Source organism: Schistocerca piceifrons, chromosome X (assembly GCF_021461385.2).
Source record: "Schistocerca piceifrons isolate TAMUIC-IGC-003096 chromosome X, iqSchPice1.1, whole genome shotgun sequence".
Classification (NCBI taxonomy): domain Eukaryota; kingdom Metazoa; phylum Arthropoda; class Insecta; order Orthoptera; family Acrididae; genus Schistocerca; species Schistocerca piceifrons.
The window spans coordinates 923480843-923492208 of NC_060149.1; the positions used below are offsets into that span (position 1 = coordinate 923480843).

The following is an 11366-nucleotide window of genomic DNA, read 5'->3' on the forward strand; positions in this document are numbered from 1 at the left end:
ACCAGCCGCGGTCTTTTGCCCCCTCTCGCCCTCTCTGCATCTTCGCGGGAATCCGAAAACTCTCGCGAATACCCCGAGGTTGCTGCGCGAGGCAGAGTCGACCCCGTTGGGAGCGTCGACTGTCGGAATCTGGAGGCGACGACGGTCTCGTAACGAGAAATTACAGAGTGGCCGAAATTAAAGAGGCCCCACGTCTTGTAAACAACGTACAGACAATTCACTCGTTTACTGTGGATGCAGAAGATACAGTAGTAAATTATTACTACGAAAAACAACGCACTGAACATTCGATAGGTCAATAGTTCACAGGAGGTGCTGAAAATGTTCATCGTAAACTACGATGTCTTTAGCATGTCTCAACGCGTTCCCGGAAACTTTTACCAATTCATTTGGTGTTATTTCCGCACTCGCATTGCGGATGTTTCTTTTCAACTCTTCAATTGTGTGCGGGTTGTTGCTGGAGACTTTACCGTTTAAATTATCCTACAACTGAAAATCACAGGCAGAAAGATGGGGCGATCTGAGAGGCCATTAACCAGAACGTTCTTCTTCGAAAGCTTCGACGTATGACATTGAAAACCGAGAAAGTATGCGCCGTAGCGCCAGCCTGCAGGACAAGACGCATACTCCCGTTCTCCCTCCGACATCTGCACAATGAATGGTTGCAACACTTCCGTTACACTTGAAAGTTCACGGTGTTGTTAAGGGGACTTGTAAGTGAATAACTGTCAAACAATCAATATTTTAATTTTTGTCTTAAAAAATTCTCTGTAGTTTTCTGAACGAGATAAAAAGTTTACTTCCTGGAAAATGGGCCACAGAAAGTACCAAAATTAGAGGAATTTAAAAGTGGCTGCACGCACCACGACGTCGCCATGGAACACAGTCAGCTTTGTTAAAAGTAAACTTTTGCTCGCATTTGTTTCCTTTTTATGGCGTTTTAGTCCCTTAAGTTGGCTAACCTACAAATGCGTTACAGTTGCTTATCTTTTGTTAGAGGAATTTGAAGGGAAAGGAATTAGCTGATGGTAAGTGCATTAGAGGACGTGGCAGCTTACAGACGAAGAAATAGACAGGTTGCAGTATTATGATGGACAAGCCATAAGATAAAATAAAAATGATCTTGAGGGAAAGAAAAAGGCTACAGGGGCTACCTTCTTTCATAAATCCTCCACAGATGACAATCCATGCCTGCTCGCTTGGCAGTGATTCATGGCGTGGCTACCAGAGGGCTGCTACTCAAAAGTGAGACCTACAACCGTAACCATTCTTCGCCATTTACGATAATGGAAGTTATAAAACTTATATATAGGGATCTTAAGTGACACAACATTATTAGAGAAATGTTTACATGGTAGGACTCAAAATCCAAACGAAAGTTTCAAAAATTGTATATGGGAACGGATACCAAAAACTGTTCTAGTGGGACTAAATACTTTGAAAATAGGTGTGGTAGATGCTGTTGTATGTTTCAGTGATGGTACTGTGTCAAGGCTTAATGTTATGGAACTGATGCTAGTGCCTGGTGAACTAAATATGCATAGAGCTCTAATGGCCATTGACCGAAGGAGCCTCTTTGAAGCACAAAAATCAGTATTGGAAGCTACGAAAGAAGCAAGAAGAAGAAGAAGAAGAAGAAGAAGTGTGAAAAAGAGAAGGGAGGAAGAACAACACAGGAAACAAGATGAATATGGACCTGGGATGCATTAGTGGCATGCAAGTTTCATAGAAAAAGCAAGTTTTAATTAAGTTTAACTTGAATTTCCCGAAAGTTAAATTATTTCATGTTCTAGTACACTTTCGCTAAAAACTATTAAAGGCAGAGAGCTGAAATTTTGTATACTGTGTTAAAACATACTTAACTAAAAAATAGACTAATTTTGTGGCTTAACTTTTAAAATAAAATGCTTTTTGAAGAAAAACCCTGAATTCATTTCCAAAATTTCTGACAATCATACTTAAAACCTTTTGTACCACAATGTATGACAGCATCGTCTTACCAATAGTCTACTTTAAAGATAATAGTGCAAAGAACTTACAGGGGAAAAAACCTTCTACTTTGTATTTTGAGTAATGTGTACCTATGATGTACCAAAATAATTAGCATCGTTTATTTCATTTTCAACGAAAAAATACAACTAAGAAGTATGAGAGCTAAAGCTGTGGTTCATACGTAAAAATGTTCCCCATAGATGACTCAAAAGGCGGTAAGCATTATATGGGCTTACAAATCTTATTCTTTGAGTTATACTGTTTAGAAAACTTATAATTATTTCAAGGTTTCCACAGGTATTCGCCCTCCAGTCCACTTAAAGAAAACGGGATCTACGTTCTATTGGCCTGAAACTACACACCAAAAGCCTACTTTCAAATCGAGCAGAGGCACCTCAAAGAGCTCCCTGGGATTGTCTGTTGGTCTTAGCGTGTGTTTTGAGAGTGGAACCGTGCTTCGTCTGAGTTGAATTAATTATCTGGATCCAGATAACCATCAGCGACTTGCGCGAGTAACCATTCGCAGTAGTATTGTCGTTGTGCGTCACTCTTACTTTGTATCTTCGCATATGTAACAGCTTCAACATGTTCTGGTATGACGTTCGTCTGATGTTTAGTTGGGACTTCCGTGGACTTCTTTTGCCATATGTTCGTGAAGAATTTCAATATTATCCGGCGAACAAATTTGCTTTACGCGCTTACGTTCGGGGCTTAGCGGCTGAATCTGCTGCCTCTAAATTTAGTGATCAGTTTCTGCACAACACTTTTTGCAAGAGCAGCTGTCTCTGGACATTTTATCGTGAACCTTTCACTCAACGTTTTAAATGATTTCAATTCAAACAAATGTTTCAACAACAGCCGGCCGCGGTGGCCGAGCGGTTCTAGGCGCTTCAGCCGGAACCGCGCGATTGCTATGGTCGTAAGTTCGAATCCTACCTGTGGCATGGATGTGTGTGATGTCCTTAGGTTAGTTAGGTTTGAGTAGTTCTAAGTTCTAGGGGACTGATGACCTCAGATGTTAAGTCCCATAGTGCTCAGAGCCATTTGAACCATTTTTCAACAACAAACACTGTTTGTTCCACTGGGAAAGGCATTCTGCAGAACTGTATTCACAACAAACTTCTGACTACTGACAAGACAGCACTGATTACTAAATCGGCGTTCGACATAAGGTGACATCACCTGATGCCGCCCCAGCGTTAAGGAACAACAATATTCAAAGTGGCTTCAAATATCACCTTCAGTATAACACGAGGCCTCTTTTATCTTGGCCGTCCCGTAGTTCTGATTCTTGAAATACCTCTCTTTGCAGCGCTGTGCTAATGAATCTTCCAATATATGAATTGTCTTCTGTGGAAGCTGATTGTCGGTATCGTTCTGGGGGGAGAGGGGGGGGGGGTTCAAACGTCTTCACCGTCACTTCTTATCCCTCCATTAAATATCATTTCGTCAGCTCCATCTTTAACGTGGAACAGGTGCCTAGGATTTTAATAACGATAACAATAAAAATAATAAAAAGGGTCAAAAGAGCGTATCGCACCCCGCCATGATGGCGACACGACTCAAAAATGCACTACTTGAGATAAACCGACTTAAAGAATTCTAGAAAACTTATGTGAATAGCATAAGCGTCCTTTAAATTTCAGTTAAGTAATTTTGCCTGTGAATTCCGCTATAGTCTTTACAACAGCAGTATAGACATTCAGTTCTGTTCTCGTCAGATGTGAGGAGTTATCAGGTAATTATTAATTACGTCTCTGAGTTGTGTCACTTTTCTTGATTTTCTAAAATATTTTCTGTTTATATTATGACCTTTCATGTAATACTTTTACCACTTTTCGACCGCAAATAATTTTTTTTTTACTTACCGTAAAACAATACGACGTTTGTACCTGTATCAGGCAAAATTAATACTTAAACTAAAATAAAAAATTAAAAACATGTTTAAATTGTTTTATTGGAAAATTACAAAACACAAAATTTAACTTTATGGAAATTAATACAATTTAATATGGAAAATCAATTAGGCACAATTTAAGGAACACAGTTAACGAAAACATAGAGTCATAAATGAGCTTATATAGTATAGGAATTCTTTCAACCGAGAAAGGGGATTCACTATGAACTTTACTTATAGTACTAATGTCCATTTTTTTTGTGTGCTGCAACACACAATATTTCGTGACGTCAACAATAGCTGTAATCGTCAAAACAGCGTCTGTTCCTTCAGACATGCATGCATGCGGACATCGTAATGTAGTATAGAAACACTATATAAACGCAGATATTTGAATAATCAGTGGTATTAAAAATCACATTCAACTTACGTTACGCATGAGAAGTTTCACAACTCTTGCTGCACACTGCCAGTAGCAACGCTGAAGTGTCACTTCTTGCAGTTTCGCTGATGTAGCGTGAAGTGAACAAATTGTAAGTTAGAGATGTGACGCTTTTCATGCACGTTGGGGCGCTTCACACGTATTTTTCAGTGACAAAAACTAAAAGTTTCGGTTTTTTTTACTTGTGTCACCTTTCTTGCCGCGGTGCGATACGATTCAATAGACGAAGAAATGTTATGTTACGTCTTTAAAAAGTTTAGAGTTGACAAGAAATCAGTTACAATCATAAAACATACATCACAATCACAAAACAAAAAAAACTGAATTTTTAGGTGTAATCTCCATAGCTTTTGAGATAAAAAATGGGTTAACACAAGGAGGTGGTTTGTACCGCCATTGTTCAGTTGGGTACTAGAAAATCCAACCAACGAATGGAATAAAAGAACAGAAGAAGAAGGAATTTAAGAAACTAAAATTGGAGGAATAGGGGATACTCTGAAAATTGTTTGGCTGTAGCAGACAGTCTTGGCATCTTAGTTAACTCTATAGAAAATGTAACAATGTAGATAAATCTCCTACAATAGAGACAGCTTCAAAAGCAAGTCGACATATATCTTTTGAAAAAAATAAAAGAAAAGAAAATACCAGAGTATATGACAAACGCAACGTAGGTACCGAAATACAAGGAAATTGATTACGGAATACTAAAATATGGCCACAAAATTTAAATATCTAGGTAAAATAATACAAAAGAATGCTTCGGACAAAGAAGCAAACTTAGCTTGGACAAGGAAAATGGAAGTAACTTTTCGATTGACAAATAACTTGTATAACAAGATACCTTTATCCACGAATGCAAAACTCCGCACTACAGCACTGTCGTTAGACCAGAATACCTTCATGCTTCAGAGTGCCTTTAGTTAAATACAGCCACCCAGTTAAGTGAAACAGAAGAGAAGGAAAGGAACCTAGTTAGGAAAATCTTGCGACCAAATTGTGACAACGGGAAATGAAAAATAAGAAGCAGTAAATAAGTTTATGGAAGACTACAACGAATCTTAGACACAGCGAGGAAGAGAACAGTTGTTCTCTACGAACACCTATAAAAGCTATATGGCAAAAGAATATTTAAAAAAATTAAGTTTTTTTTATAGACATTTCACGTTCCGTTGTGCCCGCAGCTTAGTATATGCCATTATAAGACATAATGAAAATGAAAGCTGCAGATCTAGCTGCCTATTTAATATTTTACAAGACAGCTCTGTTTCAGCTTATTGCCATTATCAAGTGACCTGCGAAAATAGCATTGGTAAGATCACCTATACGTAAATCGTGGCTGTTTTATGTTTACATTTGCATTGGTACTTACGCCTTGTTGGAAGTGACAACCATATTGCATCTATTGTAAATTTTTTTCTGTCAAGTAGCGGTAAGTAAAATATTTTGTGTAGTAACGTAACGTAAAAAATACGTTTTTGACAGATATTTTGACAGTTCAATATTTTGACAGTTCTTTACTACGACGCTCTTTGTTTGCAAGTATAAACAGCTTATCAGAGATAAGATTTCGTTGTTCTCACTTTCCTTTGAATTTTCTCTATGGTCTGTGCATGTTTTGTTTTCCATGTGACTACCCCTTTTCGTATTCTATGTCAGCATAGTTTCCGCGGTAGTATTTGTGTTTAAAACCTATGGGTTCATAGAGAATTTCGCGCGGATATTTTCTTGTATGAATATATATATTGCCAGTTCTTCGAGAACATTCGTAGTAAGTACTTTCGGTACTGTGTGTCCCGTTTCTAACGCATTTTAAATTTTCTCGGCTTTGTGGTGTTGAGTTTTTAAATGCTAGTAGAAACTAGACTGATTACTATGGCTCTTTCTATTGTTTTCTTTTGACAGGCATCCAAAGACCTCAATGACGTGGAACAGAGGAGTCTAAGCAGACCTGGGGGAAACGGAAATAGCGGAGGAGGACATAAGAAACAGAGAAAAGTTTAGAGCAAAAGTAAACAGGTTCAGCGGCTTCCAGTAGGAAGCAAAGAAAAAGACAGACACAATATGGACAGAAGAAAGAAAAGAACAATATAGGGAAAGAATGACAACTACTGGAAAGAGAGAAAGGAGGAAATAAAGAAGACACAAGTTATTTCTTGTGGCCCTCAGCAGGACAAACCAATAAAAAAAACTAAAATATGTAAGATGTTTTAATATATTTGTATTAATTTGCTCACATGAGTGGCTAGTACAGTGGTCATGCAGCCCCCCTGCCCCCCCCCCGCCCCCCCCTTTTGCCCCACATCTGGACGGAGCAGCTATATCCTACTTGGCAAGCTGTCATCATCGTACGAGGACAGGGTAGTACGTCGGTTGGATAAGAAGATGGCGCTGGTAACGTGAAATTTTATTTTAGTTGTGCTGACTTACTGGGTCGGTGCGTAAGTTTGTAGCGTTTTTCCATAAGTTTAACAAACGAACATAACAGAGACTTAAGTCATCAGTACTGTGTTCTCCTTCACTGCTTCCAACAGTCCGCCAACGCTGCGGTAACTTTTCGATGCCGTGACTGTCGAAAACTTGGTTTGGAGACGAAGTACTCGTCGATCCATGTTCGGAGCGTATTTTCATCCGGAAAGGAAGTTCCTTGTAGGTTGTTCGATGAAGAGCAGGCGGAAAAGGTGAAAATCAGTTGAATAAGGTAGGTGCGGAAAGACTTCTCGACCCAACACCTGTGTAGTGTTTTTTGTCTGTCTAGCAGAATGCGGGCGGGAGTTATCGTGAAGTAGCATCACTTCACGCTGTCTTCCTGGTCGTTGTTTTTCTATTGCGTCTGCAGAGACGTCTCGGTTGTCAGCAGTGATGGTTACACACCACTCTGTCGCTGCTCCACCAGATGCACAACAATAACTTTCGTGGTTGCACGCAGTTCTTTGTACAGGGAATTGCTGCTTTGTGCGGGCTCAGCCATTCCTTTCTATCTCTTATGCTAGCAGAAAGACTTGTCACCAGTAACAATACAGGATAGGAATGGTCTGTGTTGACCACGAGCCGATTGGTGACGAGGAGGCAGTCATGCACGTATGATTTTTGTGATTTTGGCTCAGAGCATGCGATACCCATACACCCGATTTCTGAACCTTCTCTACTGCATGCAAATGCCGCACTATGGTGAAATGATCACAGTCCATCACATCTGCCATTTCTCGAGTTCAGTGTCGTGCACGTAGATTAATGCGTTTAAATAATCGTCATCAAACCCAGAAAGTCTTCCTGAACGTGGAGAGACATTTGTGACGTCACAAGTTATTACGGGATATATTCATACCCCCTACGAATCTAAATAAAACGGATTAAATATTAACTGATTATTTTCAAACTTGGTATACTATTTTTTGTTATTCGGAAGAAGATGTCCTCTAAATTTCAAAGCTGTACATATAATAGTTTAGTAGAGTCAGAAAATTACCTAAAACCCACCAAACCGACACTCAGGGTGAAAAATTCAGATAGGAACGATTACAGTTTGTCTTTTGTTACCATTTGGAATCATTCACAGAGTTATCAATAGATGAAATCAATTAGTCTGGATTTTTTTCAAAACTTTAATTATTCTTCATTTGGTAGTTTAAAAATTCAGAAAAAATTAGTATCTGTTTATTATGTTGTTGTGTGAGTAAATGAGAATGAGTGAGAGTGTGTTTGTGGGACATACAAAAAAATGCAGTATTATATTGTGTACAACATTACGTAACTGGAACGTGGGAAAGATGTAATTTACCCACATTGCTGAGGACGTATGTCTAGGGGTGATTGCTTTTGTAAGAAGGCAGCCAGAATATTAGTTTAAAGTGCAATCGAAGGATCATTCTGATTGGTCCATCAGATTGATCAGCCAGTCATAATTAAGTAGTTGCCACGCACAGATAGTTGGATATGCTGTGAGTGAGGCAGTATCGAGAGAGTCGCTCGCCAGCTTCGGACGCGGAAGGACATGTTAAATGTGATGATTCTCATTATGTGTAAAATGAAGGAATATTGAGTTCCTCTCGTTTAATACGTGTCGTGACTAACGCTGATGTAGTTACGAACAGTTTGATGAAACCAGAATGAGAGCGGGCGTGAGTCGTGCTTCGGTAGCTCATATGGTAGAGCACTTGCCCGCGAAAGGCAAAGGTGCCGAGTTCGAGTCTCGGTCGGGCACACAGTTTTAATCTGCCAGGAAGTTTCAGTTTGATGAAAGTTTGGGAGTTTCGGGAGTGTTTTGTTGGAAAGTTAGTTGCGTGTGAACTTTCGACCTCTATAAAAATTCTGTGTGGCGTATTCTGTATTCAGTTATGGAGTATTTGGCGAGCAGTTTCTTTTAAAGAAACTCACTGAAAAAGACCTAATGTGAAACTCATTTATAATAGCTGATCTGTGACTGTGAGATCGCGTCATCAATCGGGTCGGACTTGTGTAAATTTCTGGCTGCTTTGCGTGTGAAATTGGTTGTATGAACATTAAACAGAGAACTATAGATACGTTATAGATACGTTAGTAAGGTAAATGTGGACTTGACAGCCCATTTTCATGTGTGCTAGAAGTAATAAAAAGGCTTATCTACAAATTTTTTGAACATTTACTGTGAGAAAAAATGCACCATATCACAACCGAAATCTTGGTATATGTGAGACTGCAGGAACTGAAAGACTACTAGAGTTTACGCGGACTTCGCAGGACATATATTAGGCAGTGTTTTCTTCAACGCTGCTTTTTCGTCGTTAGTAAGTATCTACGCTTGCAGAGTGAAGGGACGTCGAACAGAAGCCGTACTGAGGTAGGTGGACGTTTATTTTGAACACTACGACGAACTATTTTTTAATCCACCACGCCGCATGTTGTCAAAACGATCCTCTTTAAAACGAGAAAACCATCTTCGTTGCTTGCTCTGTCCAGTGGCATTATCCTCACACACGGCGCAAATCTTTTTGGCTTCCTCCGCTGCTGTCACCCCTCTATTGAAATTAAACGAAGAATATGCCGGAAACGTTGCGACTTCCTTACTTGGCACTCCATTTTCTAGCGTCCACAGCTCCATTCACTATCTCCAAATCACAAAACTACAATATGTCAACTCATATAGCAACAGGGAGCTACAAATAAAAAATGACAATCGATAAATAAACGCATAGCAATCGTTGTACCAACATGCAAAACAAAACAAAAAATGCTACGAACTTATGCACCAACCTAATATTTTGCACAATAAGGTAAATCAGATGTCTACTCAGTCTGAAGAACAATTTTCTGTAAGCCTATAAAAGTAAAGTAAAGTATGAGATCAACCTGCGACAGGGACATAGCCACGATTTTGACAGAGTGGGGGTCCGATTTGTTGACGAGGACTGTAAAAAGATCATGTTTTTCATTTAAACTGAAAATGTTCATAAAAACAACAAATTGCTTTATTAGACAATGATCCTGGAATTTTCACCAAGCAGAGTTATTATCTCATTACTTAGGAGTGGTGTACTTTCGCAAACCTCTGAGAAGCAGTCATTTTACACTCTGCTCCTTACAATCTGGATTTGAGCAGAGGAAGTGATCAGGAATGGACGAGCGCGAATTTATGGGACACCGCGATCATTAACGACTGTGCTGTTAGAGTAGAGACATCTCTGTTCGAAATAGAAGCTAGAACAATTTTTGATGGCGAAAATACGAAGGATCTGGAATTATTCAACCTTACAATTCCCAAAATCTCCTAGTTGAAGTATGTGTCTGTCAATTCTTGCAATGCAGAAAGATCATTTTTTGCATTCAAGAATGTCCCGACAGACAAACGCATGAGCCCAAATGGAAAGAATTTGGATAATTATTTATTTATCCTATCGCTTTTAGTGCCGGGAGTATCCGAAGGCATGTTCGGCTTGACTTGGCTGCAGCTCTTTTTATTTAAGCAGACGGGCTGCATCTTTAAGGGAACTGGAATCTATTGGAAAGAAAGGAACTCGGAATTGGCTGTGGCCTATAATCAGAGACCAGTCCAGACATTTGCCTAAATTGAAAACAGGAAAGTACAAAAAACCATTTTCAAGTTTGCCGGCGGATGGAATCGAACCACCTCGCCTCCCGAATCCAGGAACTGTTACCTCAGCAGCTTAACGAGCAGATCTATCCCTGTCGGTTGTTGTTGCTGTGGTCTTCAGTCCGGAGACTGGTTTGATGCAGCACTCCATGCTACTCTATCCTGTGCAAGCTTCTTCATCTTCCAGTACTTACTGCAACCTACATCCTTCTGAATCTGCTTAGTACTCGCTTCGGCGGTACATATACTAAAATTGGAACGATACAGAGAAGATTAGCATGGCCCCTGCGCAAGGATGACACGCAAAATCGTGAAGCGTTCCACATTTTATGTTTTATTTCAGGGGCGCCGTGGTCCCGTGGTAGCGTGAACAGGTGCAGAACGAGAGGTCCTTGGTTCAAGTCTTCCCTCGACTGATTGGTAGCTCAGTGGTCAGCGTGACAGACTGTCAATCCTAAGGGCCCGGGTTCGATTCCCGGCTGGGTCGGAAATTTTCTCCGCTCAGGGACTGGGTGTTGTGTTGTCCTAATCATCATCATTTCATCCCCATCGACGCGCAGGTCGCCGAAGTGGCGTCAAATCGAAAGACCTGCACCAGGCGAACGGTCTACCCGACGGGAGGCCCTAGCCACACGACATTTCCATTTTTTTTTATTAGTTATGTGAACTACCCATCTAATCTTCAGCATTCTTCTGTAGCACCAAATTTCGAAAGCTTCTATTCTCTTCTTGTCCAAGCTATTTATCGTCCATGTTTCACTTCAATACATGGCTACACTCCATACAAATACTTTCAGAAACGACTTCCTGACACTTAAATCTATACTCGATGTTAACAAATTTCTCTTCTTCGGAAACGCTTTCCTTGCCATTGCCAGCCTACATTTTATATCCTCTCTACTTCGACCATCATCAGTTATTTTGCTCCCCAAATAGCAAAACTCCTTTACTACTTTAAGTGCCTCATT

General features: G+C 39.9%; 1 non-coding gene across 1 annotated transcript; it reads left to right on the forward strand.

The window, feature by feature from the left end:
• Positions 1-10621: 10621 nt before the first annotated feature.
• Positions 10622-10728, forward strand: LOC124723899. Its single transcript, XR_007006562.1, has one exon. It is a non-coding gene; the product is annotated as a U6 spliceosomal RNA (small nuclear RNA).
• Positions 10729-11366: the final 638 nt, after the last annotated feature.